The 13,948-nt window shown below is 35.9% G+C and overlaps 1 protein-coding gene across 1 annotated transcript in view; it reads left to right on the forward strand.

The window, feature by feature from the left end:
* Positions 1-13,948, forward strand: part of GRID2 (glutamate ionotropic receptor delta type subunit 2) — a 1,394,429-nt gene that overhangs the window by 1,125,429 nt on the left and 255,052 nt on the right. The gene's annotated exons all lie outside the window — the stretch shown is intronic.

The raw sequence follows: 13,948 nt of genomic DNA on the forward strand, positions 1-13,948 counted from the left end.
CATGGGACCTTGCATTCTACCAGACAGGACATAGATGGTGCATTCTGTCTGGGACACTGTGGAAAGATTACTAAAAAGACTCTTTACAATGATGTGGGTGGAGTTTTGAGAAAGTAACAAAAGTTGGTACAGTACCTGTTAGTTACAGAAGGAGCTATTATCACTCTTGGGTCTGAAGGGGCAAAGAAAGGGAATAGTTACTAGAACCAGAAGAGAGAGTTATATGAGAGGGCTATCCAAAAGGACTGTGGCCTTGAGTAGGGGGAAGCAGTCATTGTATTTTAGAGTCATTTGAAGTAACTTTTATCTGTGCCGTTATGTCACTAACTTGATATACTCTTAAGTTCATTTTTGTCATTGTTTTCAATTTACTCTTTTTAAAATTTAATATTCTTTCTAATTATGTGAAACATTTAACTGTTCCAAATTTAAAACTAAATAACAAAGTCAGCCACAGAAATCTTAATTCATTCTTTGTCCCTTTTACTCTACTACCCCCCACTCTCCATATGTATATACTCTTGGTTTATTTTCCTATTGCTTTATTCTGAAAATATAAGCACATTCCCACCTCCTTTTTTACCTTAAAGTACACCCTATAAACTGTTTTGTACCTTCTTTCCTCTGGAAGTTCCTTGAAATTGCTTTAATTTTCTAAATTAGATTTCATGATCATCTTCTGAGAGTGAGAATGGGAGTGTGGAATTTGTGGTATGAGAAGACAGAGAAACACTGGAATAATCAATTGTCTAAGAGAGTGGAGGAGAGAATTTCTAGGAAGATGTAATATGACTCTGAGGCTGCGTGAAAGACTCATTTGAAGTTTGTGGACATGAATTTAAAATGAGTTGCACAGGTGTAAGTTATTCCACAGTTAGCGTAAAGAAAAAATTGAATTTGACTCAGTTTGGGCTCTGCTGAGAGGATTTCAAGGGAGTTGAGGATAAATGCAGTGTTGATTTTAACAAATCACTGGATTTAAGCTAGGTAAGAGGAAAATACATCTAATAGGAATGGGGATGGACAGTGAAAAGGTGGTAGGGTCAACAGATCTTAGATATTGGTGGGACTGTAGACTTGATGGGGGGAGGAAGCTGAAAAGATGAAAGTGTGGAATGTTTGAGATTATAGAGGGGTCAGAGTTATTGTTAATAAAGGTATGTTCAGTAATATAAAAGCAGTGCCATTTGCATTAAATAGAAAATAACCATACTAATAATATAAATGAAATATAATATTATTAAATTCTAATTAGTTTCTGTTGCCTGCCAAAGGGAGTTTGAGATTTGCCTTCCCTTTATAAAAATAGATTCAAAATTTTAAACAGACTTATTACCAGCAAACTGAGGCTTTGTTCTTGCCATTGTAAGAAAATACTGAAAGATACTTGTAAATGGAATAACTCCTTACCAGACACAATATGTTTTTGTGCTATCCCCCTCTACCACCTAAAGCCATCTGTTGTACCAGTGACAGGCATGCCACATTGAAAGCCTGCCCTACTCAGACAGTGGACATACTAACCTGTGGCCGACTGTGAAGCTTATGTGTGTCTCACATGCTCCTCCTTCTTACCTCCATACCCTCCACCAAAAGAAAAAATATTAAAGCGTTTACAACTCTAGTCACAGCCAGGCTCTCAATTTGACTATTTATGAATGAACTTCAAGGAACAGATTAATACATAAATATGACTGACATACCTTATGCATTTAGGAGATATGTACATTATCACCCATCCTTAAATGTATCAATAGAACATTGCCTTGGCCGTGGCTAACTGCCAACATTATCCTTCTTCATATTTTCTAAATTGTGATTTTGTAAGTATAAAATGTTCTAATATTTACCGACACTCCAATTGACCAGCTTACTTGAACATATTCATTCATCCCTAATATGGGAAATTTTCTATTTGCTATAAGTGTCTTTAGCCATTTTGCTAGTAACCTAGCTTCAATAAGGATCTAATTCCTGAAAGAGGAATGTTTATAAGCAAAGGGAATAATGAATTTTCTTCTATTTATTTCTTAATCATACTTCATAAAATAATTACACGGTCCCAGATTATATAAGAAACACTGTGTGAGTTATTAAACCTATGAGAAGATGATTTACCAAGCAACGAAATTGGAGAATCTTAAACAATTACTTTTCTATATTTTCAGACAAACACAAAAATGCATATACACTCACACAGAATGAGACTTAGAGCAACAAGTTTTTGCCTGACTCAGGTGAAATTATCAAGTTCTATAATCTTGCCTGAGGGAAAAACATTATTTTACTTCTTTAACAACCTTTATAAATAAGATAATATATACAGTAGTAAAGTTGATGTACTTTTTTATTTTTATTGATTGGTTGCTATGTTGGGTCTTCGTTTCCGTGCGAGGGCTTTCTCTAGTTGCAGCAAGCGGGGGCCACTCTTCATCGCGGTGCGCGGGCCTCTCACTATCGCGGCCTCTTTCGTTGCGTAGCACAGGCTCCAGACACGCAAGCTCAGTAATTGCGGCTCACGGGCCTAATTGCTCCGTGGCATATGGGATCTTCCCAGACCAGGGCTCGAACCCGTGTCCCCTGCATTAGCAGGCAGATTCTCAGCCACTGCGCCACCAGGGAAGCCCCAAGTTGATGTACTTTTTGACGTGGCAAACCAGTCACATCAAAATGCAAATCTGTGTCAAGAATATTTCTCTTACCGCAGAAGGGTCACTTTGAAAAAATACAAATTCTACACGCTTCTGCAGACTGATATTGGGGGACTTCAAACTCACCAGGGATTATAAGAATCAAAACGCCCAGCTCTAGAGTCAGACCTTTGCACACCCTGAAATGTCAGGAATGGCCAGCCTAATTTCTGCCATGCTTTTAGCAATGTGGGGCTGTGTTTTTAATTTAACAGGTAATTTTTTATCTTTTACCTGTCTTCTAGCATCCAGAATCTATGAAAATACAATTTTTTTTTTCAAATTGTGGATACAGAAAAACAAAACAGAGGAAGGGAAAAAATGGTCTTTATTAAACTCACCCTTCTCTCTTTTTACTTCTTTTATTTAGGTCTTGTTTTTAATTGTGAGGTACGATTTAGGTACAGAAAAGTGCACAAAACTTAAAAGTGCAGCTCAATGAATTACCAGCAATGGAACACCAGTGTAATTGCCACCCAGGAAAAGATAGAACATTACTCATGACACAGCCCCCATTTCCCCACCTCAACCATTAGCCTATATCCCCAAAGGTAACAACTCATGAGATTATCAACACTACCATTCATGTTGCCTGTTTTAGAGCAATTATCATACAGTGTGCATTCTTTTACTCAAAAATTTAGTTTGTGAAATCCATTCATGGTGTTATATATAACTGAAATCTGTTCATTTTCATTGCTATGTAATATCCCACTATATGAATACATATGTGTGTGTGTATATATATATATATATATATATATATATATATATATATATATATACCATACTTTATACACTCTATCCTCAAAGAGTAGTGTTTAGGCTATTTCCAGTTTGAGGCTATTATGAATAATGTTGCTATGGAGATTCCTGTTCATGTCTTGGTGTACACATTTTCCTCTTTGTGGTGTGTACCTGAGTGGAATTGCTGAGTCTTAAGGTATGTGTATGGTAGTTTTCAGAGATGCTGCCAAATTGTTTGTCAAAGTGATTGAACCAATTTATAATCTCATCAACAGGTTACTAGGGTTCTAGTCACTCTACACCCTTGCCAACACTTGATATTGTATATTTCCTTATTTCAATTATTCTGTTGGCTATGTAGTGGTATTTCATTTTTCCTTTAGTTTGTGTACCCCACATAACTAATAAGGTTGCCACCTTTTCACATATTTAATGGGCATTTGGTATCTTCTTTTGTGAAACCTCTTGCCCATTTTTCTAGTTATTGTCTGTTTTATTGTTATTGATTTATAGAAGTTAATATACATTGATGAAATTTTTGTTAGCTATGAGTATTGAAAATATGTTCTACTGTGGCTTGTCTTTACTTTCTTAATGGTGGGTTTTGAACTACAAAGTATTACCATAGTCAAATTTATCAATCTTTTCTTTTTTTATCCTCATTTTGAAATAAATTTATTGAGATATATTTGACTGATAAAAGTTGTACTAAGATTTGCAACTTGATGTTTTAATATTTGTATACACTGTTAAAAGATCACCATAATCAAGCTAAATAATTTGTCTATAACCTCTTCCTAATTATAGTATGTGTGTTGAGAAGATTTAATTCAAGATCTATCGTCTTAGCAAGTGTCAAGTATATGATACAGTTTTGGTAACTATTGTCACCATGCTGTACATTAGGTCTCTAGAACTTATTCATAGTGCATAAATGAAACTTTGCACCCTTGGACCAACATCTCATTTCCCCCATACCTCCCACCCCAGCCCCTGACCACCACCATTCTATTCTCTGCTTCTATGAATTTGATTATTTTAGATTACACAGGTAAGTGAAATCATGCAGCATTTGTTTTTCTGTGGCTGGCTTATTTCACTCAACATAATTTTCTCATGGTGCATCCGTGGTGTCACATATGGCAGGATTTTCGTTTTTGTGGATGAATAATATTCGTGTGTGTGTGTGTGTGTTCTACTGTGGCTTGTCTTTAAATACATATCACGTTTTATTTATCCATGCATCTACTGATGAACATTTACGTTGTTTCCATATCTTGGCGGTTGTGAATAATGCTGCCGTGAACATGGGAGTGCAGTTCTCTCTTTGAGATGCATATTTCATTTCCTTCAGATATATACTCAGAAGTGGAATTGCTGGTTCACATGGCAGTTCAATTTTAATTTTTTGAGGAACCTCCATAGGTTTTGCATAGTGGCTGCACAAATTTACATTTGCATTGCAAAAGCATGCAAGGGTTCCCTTTTTTCCACATCCTCACCAAAGCATATTTTCTCTCTCTCTCTCTTTTTTTTTTTTTAATAAAACCCATCTTAACAGGTGGAGGCAATATATCATAGTGGGTTTGATTTGCATTTCACTAATAATTAGTGATGTTGGATATATTTTCATGTGCCTGTGTGCCATCAGTATGTCTTCTTTGGAAAAAATATCTATTCAGATCCTCTGCCCATTTTTTTTTTAATTTAAAATCTTTATTGGAGTATAATTGCTTTACAGTGTTATGTTAGTTTCTGCTGTATAAAAAAGTATATCAGCTATATGTATACATATATCCTCTTATCCCCTCCCTCTTGCATCTCCCTCCCTCCCTCCCTATCCCACCCCTCTAGGTGGTCACAAAACACTAAGCTGATCTCCCTGTGCTATGCGGCTGCTTCCCACTAGCTATCTATTTTACATTTGGTAGTGTATATATGTCCATGCCACTCTCTCACTTCGTCCCAGCTTACCTTCCCCCTCCCCGTGTCCTCAAGTCCATTCTCTATGTCTGCATCTTTATTCCTGTCCTGCCCCTAGGTTCATCAGAACCATTTTTTCTTTTAGCTTCCATATATATGTGTTAGCATACAGTATTTGTTTTTCTCTTTCTGACTTACTTCACCCTGTATGACAGACTCTAGGCCCATCCACCTCACTACAAATAACTCAATTTTGTTTCTTTATATGGATGAGTAATACTCCATTGTATATATGTGCCACATCTTCTTTATCCATTCATCTGTCAGTGGACACTTAGGTTGCTTCTATGTCCTGGCTATTGTAAATAGTGCTGCAGTGAGTATTGTGGTACATGACTCTTTTTGAATTATGGTTTTCTCAGGGTATATGCCCAGTAGTGGGATTACTGGGTCATATGGTAGTTCTATTTCAAGTTTTTTAAGGAACCTCCATACTGTTCTCCATAGTGGCTGTATCAATTTACATTCCCACCAACAGTGCAAGAGGGTTCCCTTTTCTCCACACCCTTTCCAGCATTTATTGTGTGTAGATTTTTTGATGCTGGCCATTCTGACTGGTGTGAGGTGATACCTCATTGTAGTTTTGATTTGCATTTCTCTAATGATTAGTGATGTTGAGCATCCTTTCATATGTTTCTTGGCAATCTGCATATCTCCTTTGGAGAAATGTCTATTTAGGTCCTCTGCCAATTTTTGGATTGGGTTGTTTGGTGTTTTGATATTGAGCTGCATGAGCTGCTTATATATTTTGGAGATTAATCCTTTGTCAGTTGCTTCATTTGCAAATATTTTCTCCCATTCTGAGGGCTGTCTTTTCGTTGTGTTTATGGTTTCCTTTCCTGTGCAAAAGCTTTTTAAGTTTTATTAGGTCCCATTTGTTTATTTTTGTTTTTATTTCCATTTCTCTAGGAGGTAGGTCAAAAAGGATCTTGCTGTGATTTATGTCATGCAGTGTTTGTTCTGTCTAGGTTTTCCTCTAAGAGTTTTATAGTGTTTGACCCTACATTTAGGTCTTTAATCCATTTTGAGTTTATTTTTGTGTATGGTGTGGGGGAGTGTTCTAATATCATTCTTTTACATGTAGCTGTCCAGTTTTCCCAGCACCACTTATTGAAGAGGCTGTCTTTTCTCCATTGTATATTCCTGCCTCCTTTATCAAAGATAAGGTTACCACATGTGCATGGGTTTATCTCTGTGCTTTCTATCCTGTTCCATGGATCTATATTTCTGTTTTTTTGCCAGTACCATACTGTCTTGGTTACTGTAGCTTTGTAGTATAGTCTGAATCCAGGAGCCTGATTCCTCCAGCTCCATTTTTCTTTCTCAAGATTGCTTTGGCTATTCAGGGTCTTTTGTGTTTCCATACAAATTGTGAAATTTTTTGTTCTAGTTCTGTGAAAAATGCCTTTGGTAGTTTGAAAGGGATTGCATTGAATCTGTAGATTGCTTTGGGTAGTATAGTCATTTTCACAATGTTGATTCTTCCAATCCAAGAACACGGTATATCTCTCTATCTATTTGTATCATCTTTAATTTCTTTCCTCAGTGTCTTATAGTTTTCTGCATACAGGTCTTTTGTCTCCTTAGGTAGGTTTATTCCTAAGTATTTTATTCTTTTTGTTGCAGTGATAAATGGGAGTGTTTCCTTAATTTCTCTTTCAGATTTTTCATCATTAGTGTATAGGTTTCCTTAGGTAGGTTTATTCCTAAGTATTTTATTCTTTTTGTTGCACTGGTAAATGGGAGTGTTTCCTTAATTTCTCTTTCAGATTTTTCATCATTAGTGTATAGGAATGCCAGAGATTTCTGTGCATTAATTTTGTATCCTGCTGCTTTACCAAATTCATTGATTACCTCTAGTAGTTTTCTGATAGAGTCTTTAGGATTCTCTATGTATATTATCATGTCATCTGCAAACAGTGACAGCTTTTCTTCTTCATTTCTGATTTGGATTCCTTTTATTTCTTTTTCTTCTCTGATTGCTGTGGCTAGAACTTGCAAAACTATGTTGAATAATAGTGGTGAGAGTGGGCATCCGTGTCTTGTTCCTGATTTTAGAGGAAATGGTTTCAGTTTTCACCATTGAGAAAGATGTTGGCTGTGGGTTTGTCATATATGGCCTTTATTATGTTGAAGTAAGTTCCCTCTATGCTTACTTTCTGAAGAGTTTTTATCATAAAGGGGTGTTGAATTTTGTCAAAAGCTTCTCTGCATCTATTGAGATGATCATATGGTTTTTATCCTTCACTTTGTTAATATGGTGTATCACATTGATTGGTTTGTGTATATTGAAGAATCCTTGCATTCCTGGGATAAACCCCACTTGATCATGGTGTATGATTCTTTTAATGTGTTGTTGGATTCTGTTTGCTAGTATTTTGTTGAGGATTTTTGCATTGACATTCATCAGTGGTATTGGTCTGTAGTTGTCTTTTTTTGTGACATCTTTTCTGGTTTTGGCATCAGGGCGATGGTGGCCTCGCAGAATGAGTTTTGGAGTGTTCCTCCCTCTGCTATGTTTTGGAAGAGTTTGAGAAGGATAGGTGTTAGCTCTTCTCTAAATGTTTGGTAGAATTTGCCTGTGACGCCATCTGGTCCTGGGCTTTTGTTTGTTGGAAGATTTTTAATTACAGTTTCAATTTCAGTGCTTGTGATTGGTCTGTTCATATTTTCTATTTCTTCCTGGTTCAGTCTCGGAAGGTTGTGTTTTTCTAAGAATTTGTCCATTTCTTCCAGCTTTTCCATTTTATTGGCATATAGTTGCTTTTAGTAATCCGTGATGATCCTTTGTATTTCTGAAGGGTCAGTTGTTACTTCTCCTTTTACATTTCTAATCCTGTTGATCTTAGTTTTCTCCCTTTTTTTCTTGATGAGTCTGGCTAATGGTTTATCAATTTTGTTTATCTTCTCAAAGAACCAGCTTTTCATTTTATTGATCTTTGCTACTGTTTCCTTCATTTCTTTTTCTTTTGTTGCTGATCTGATCTTTATGATTTCTTCCCTTCTGCTAACGTTGTGGTTTTTTTGTTCTTCCTTCTCTAATTGCTTTAGGTGTAAGGTTAGATTGTTTATTTGAGATGTTTCTTGTTTCTTGAGGTAGGTTTGTATTGCTATAAACTTCCTCTTAGAACTGCTTTTGCTGCATCCCATAGGTTTTCAGTTGTCCTTTTTTCATTGTCATTTGTTTCTAGGTATTTTTTTTATTTCCTCTTTGATTTCTTCAGTGATCTCTTGGTTATTTAGTAGTGTATTGTTTAGCCTCCATGTGTTTATATTTTTTACAGTTTTCTTCCCATAATTGATATCTAGTCTCATACTGTTGTGGTCAGAAAAGATACTTGATACAATTTCAATTTTCTTAAATTTACCAGGGCTTGATTTCTGACCCAAGATATGATCTATCCTGGAGAATGTTCCATGAGCACTTGAGAAGAAAGTGTATTCTGTTGTTTTTGGATGGAATGTCTTATAAATATCAATTAAGTCCATCTTGTTTAATGTGTCATTTAAATATTGGGTTTCATTCTTTATTTTCATTTTGGATGATCTGTCCATTGGTGAATGTGGGGTGTTCAGGTCCCCTACTATTATTTTGTTACTGTCAATTTCCCTTTAATGGCTGTTAGCATTTGCCTTATGTATTGAGGTGCTCCTATGTTGGGTGCATAAATATTTACAATTGTTATATCTTCTTGGATTGATCCCTTGATTATTATGTACTATCCTTCTTTGTCTCTTGGAATAGTCTATATTTTAAAGTCTAATTTGTCTCATATGAGAATTGCTACCGCAGCTTACTTTTGATTTCCATTGTCATGGAATATCTTTTTCCATCCCCTCACTTTCAGTCTGTATGTGTCCCTAGGTCTGAAGTGGACCTCTTGTAGACAGCATATATACGGGTCTTGTTTTTGTGTCCATTCAGCCAGTCTATGTCTTTTGGTTGGAGCATGTAATCCATTTACATTTTAGGCAATTATCGATATGTATGTTCCCCTTACCATTTTCTTAATTGTTTTGGGTTTGTTTTTGTAGGTCTTTTCCCTCTCTTGTGTTTCCTGACTAGAGAAGTTTCTTTAGCATTTGTTGTAAAGCTGGTTTAGTGGTGTTGAATTCTCTTAAATTTTGCTTGTCTGTAAAGATTTTAATTTCTCAGTCGAATCTGAATGAGATCCTTGCTGGGTAGAGTAACCTTGGTTGTAGGTTTTTCCCTTTCATCAGTTTAAATATGTCCTGCCACTCCCTTCTGACTTGCAGAGTTTCTGCTGAAAGGTCAGGTGTTAACCTTATAGGGATTCCCTTGTATATTATTTGTTATTTTTCTCTTGCTGATTTAATATTTTTTCTTTGTATTTAATTTTTGATAGTTTGATTAATATGTGTCTTCCCGTGTTTCTCTTGCATTTATCCTGTATGGGACTCTCTGCGCTTCCTGGACTTGATTGACTATTTCCTTTCCCATATTAGGGAAGTTTTCAACTATAATCTCTTCAAATATTTTCTCAGTCCCTTTCTTTTTCTCTTCTGGGACCCCTATAATTCAAATGTTGGTGTGTTTGATGTTGTCCCTGGGGTCTCTGAGAGTGTCCTCAATTCTTTTCATTCTTTTTTCTTTATTCCACTCTGCAGTAGTTATTTCCACTATTTTATCTTCCAGGTCACTTATCCGTTCTTCTGCCTCAGTTATTCTGCTATTGATTTCTTCTAGCAAATTTTGAATTTCATTTATTTTGCTGTTCATCATTGTTTGTTTGCTCTTTCATTCTTCTAGGTCCTTGTTAAACGTTTCCTATATTTTCTCCATTCTATTTCCAAGATTTTGTATCATCTTTACTATCATTACTCTGAATTCTTTTTCAAGTAGACTGACTATTTCCTCTTCATTTTTTTGGTCTGGTGGGTTTTTACCTTGCTCCTTCATCTGCTGCGTATTTCTCTGTCTTCTCAATTCGCTTAACTTACTGTGTTTGGAGTCTCCTTTTTGCAGGCTGTAGGTTCATAGTTCCCATAGTTTTTGGTGTCTGCCCCCAGTACCTAAGGTTGGTTCAGTGACTTGTGTAAGCTTCCTGCTGGAGGGGACTGGTGCCTGTGTTCTGGTGGGTGGGGCTGGATCTTGTCTTTCTGGTGGGCAGACCACGTTTGGTGGTTTGTTTTGGGGTGTCTGTGATTTTAGAGAGCCTCTCTGCTAATGGGTGGGGTTGTGTTCCAGTCTTACTATTTTGGAATGGTGTGTCCAGTACTGGAGCTTGCTGGCTGTTGGGTGGAACTGGGTCTTAACGTTGAGATGGAGGTCTCTGTGAGAGTTCTCGCCAATTGATATTACTTGGAGCCAGGAGGTCTCTGGTGGTCCAATGTCCTGAACTCAGCTCTGCCACCTCAGGTGCTCAGGCCTGACACCTCGCTGGAGCCCCAAGAGCCTGCCAGCCACATGGCAGATTGCCAGTTTATTATGAAAGGCTGTAACTCAGGAATGAACAGAAAGAAGTGATTCATAGGATAAGATGTGGGGAGAGAACATGGTGTTTCCATGCCATTTCCAGGTGCAACACTCTCCCAGCATCTCCATGTTCCCCAAGCCAGAAGTTCTCTCCTCTGCCCATTTTTTTAATCACATTGTTTGGTTTATTTTTTGTTGAGTTATCTGAGTCTCTATATATTTTGGATACTAACCCCATATCAGATGTGTGATTTCTAAATGTCTTCTCCCATTCAATAGGTTGCCCTTTCATTTTGATGATAGCTTCCTTCACTGTGCAGAAGCTTTTTAGTTTGCTGTAGGCTCATTTTTTAATTTTTGCTTTTGTTTTCCTTGCCTTTGGAATCAGATCCACAAAAACACCTCTAAGGCTGATGTCAGTGAGGCTACAGCTTATGTTTTCTTCTATGAATTTCATGGTTGCAGGTCTTACACTCAAGTTTTTAATCCATTTTGAGTTAATTTTTGTGTATGGTGTATGATAGTGGTCTGGTTGTATCATACAAGGAAAAAACTTATAGTAAATATACAAAAGAAAATGAGAAAGGAATCTAACACAACACTAAAGGAAACCATGAAAATCCAAGGGAAGAGAGAAAAAGAAGAAATAGAGAGGAACTACGAAAACAGCCAGAAAACAATTAACAGAATGGCAATAAGAACATACCTATCAATAGTTACTGTAAATGTAAAGGGACTAAATTCGCCAAACAAAAGACTTAGAGTGACATGGATAAAAAACAAGACCCATTTATTTGCTGCCTACAAGGGACTCACTTCAGTTACAAATCACATAGAACTGTACATAAGATCCTCCTCTTTTATCCTTCTAATATCTGAAACATCTCTAACAATATGTCCTTTTAACTCCTATTATTTTATTTTTTTGTGCCTTTACTTGTTTTCTTGATCAGTCTCAAGAGCTTTTTATAGGTATATTCAAAGGACCAAACTTCTGTTGGATCAACATTCTCTATTTTATTTTTTATCTAGTTTACTAATTTTTGCTCTTATATTTATTATGTCCCTCCTTCTATGTTCTTTGGGTTTAACTTGCCAGGTTTTTTTTAACTTCTTGAAATTGATGAATAGCTCATTGATTTTCAGACTTCTTATATAAGTTATGAATTTCCCTTTAAACACAAATTTAGCTACATCCTATCAGCTATCAAAACTTGTGAAATTTTGATATAGAGTATTTTTATTTTCATCAACTTAAAAATACCTTTTATTTCTCTTGTGATTTTTCTTTGACCCATGGCCCTAATAGAATTGTAATTGTTGATTTCCAAGCATATGACGATTTTCTGGTTTTCTTAGTCCCATCCCCATTTGGCAAGGCCTGGGCCTTAATTTTTATAGCCACCTGACTTTGAAGGCTTTCAAAAGATTGCTCAACATCTCAGTTTCTTATCTTCCTGTTGTTAAATTGGCATTTATCCCTCAGGAAAAAGCAGTCCTAAATACCAGTCACATTTCTGAGTTATCTTCTTCAGGATCTTGATCTAGTTTCTTACTGCTCCTTTAGCTCTCAAATGCATTATATGTTCATTTTTTTCTAGTTGCCATCAGTGGGAGGATTGTCTTGAGTTACCAGAATTAGAAATCAAGATTCCCTTTACTTTTAATATTTGATTTCTAAGTTCAGATATCAAATAAAATGTCATTTTATTTGGACTCCACAAGAATATTTGAATTTCCCAAGTTTCAGGCTTTATGCCACAGGTGAAGAAAGCTCAACAAGTGTTCTTTCTTATGGGTGATAACAACTCTAACCAAGGGTAAAGACTTCATGGACACAAACCTTCAATTAGCCTTTTCAGTCATTAATTTACTGTTCTACTTTTGTTATATTTATTAACATCTTTCAGTCTTTAGCTATCATCTTGTTCATATTTTATTTTTTTTTCAATTAATCATTTTGTCTAGGACGTCCCCATTTGGTTTAAAAATGAATATTTTATTGTGCTTTCATCTTTTAAAAGCTGAGTGAATATCTCCTTTGCTTTGAAGAAGAAAATATCCAAAATGCATTATAATTGCTTTTGAAAAAATGCATTCCAGATATCAGAGGTTAGCCTATTCTGAGGATATTACATCAGGAAAATAGCTCAGGTCATACCCAAAGGGTATGTTTGTACTACACTGAAAGTTCAGAAATATTGCATAGTGAGAATTAGTGGTTGGCATAAAAATCTGCCTGATATGATAATTAATTGAATCCTGTTAAGCCATTCACATATTGATGTACCTAGGCAAATGTAGTATTATATATCTCTTTAATTTATTTTTACTCTTAGCATAAACCTAATTTATTTTAAAAGGATTATTAACTCCATACAAAACATATATTCATTTAACAAATATTTACCCACCTAAAAGGGGGCAGGAACTGTTTCTATGTTAGAAACTATACAATAAGGAAGAGGAAAAAAACAAAAATATATAAAATATATGATAAATTATGATTTTTAAAAAATACAGTGACTGAAAGAATGAGGTCATGGGAAATTATTTTAGATGGAATGACAATATATATTTGTGAGGAAGTATCATCTGAGGAGAAACTTAAATAAATTAAAAGGAAGGTCATTTTTAAATTAAAGAGCAGAGAATTCCAGGCATAAAAATTGCAAGTACAAAGACCCTAGGACAGAAATCAGCGTAACTCCATGCAAGAAATTGCAAGAAGGCCGTTGAGAGGGTGGAAAAATGTAAGTCAGGAAATTGACATGAGATCAGTTCATGTAGGACCTGATAGGCCTTGGTAGAGATTTGGGGTTGCTTTTTTCTTTTTCTCTGAGAGTGACAGGAATCCACTGGAAGTTTGGATCAGAGGAATATCACGATTTCATTTTCATTTTTAAAGAGCACCATGGAGATAGACTTAGGAGTGGTAGTGCATAGAATGTAAACAAGTAAACCATTTAAGTCGTTTAGTAGTACAGTCAAAAGAAGATGTGACAGCACTGGAAGTGAGGAGATAAGGTAGGATTTGGTATGTGGTTTAAAGATAAAGGTGACAGGACTTGCTACCAGATAGGATGTTGGA

The sequence above is a fragment of the Balaenoptera musculus genome, chromosome 5 (assembly GCF_009873245.2).
Source record: "Balaenoptera musculus isolate JJ_BM4_2016_0621 chromosome 5, mBalMus1.pri.v3, whole genome shotgun sequence".
NCBI classification, from domain to species: Eukaryota; Metazoa; Chordata; class Mammalia; order Artiodactyla; family Balaenopteridae; genus Balaenoptera; species Balaenoptera musculus.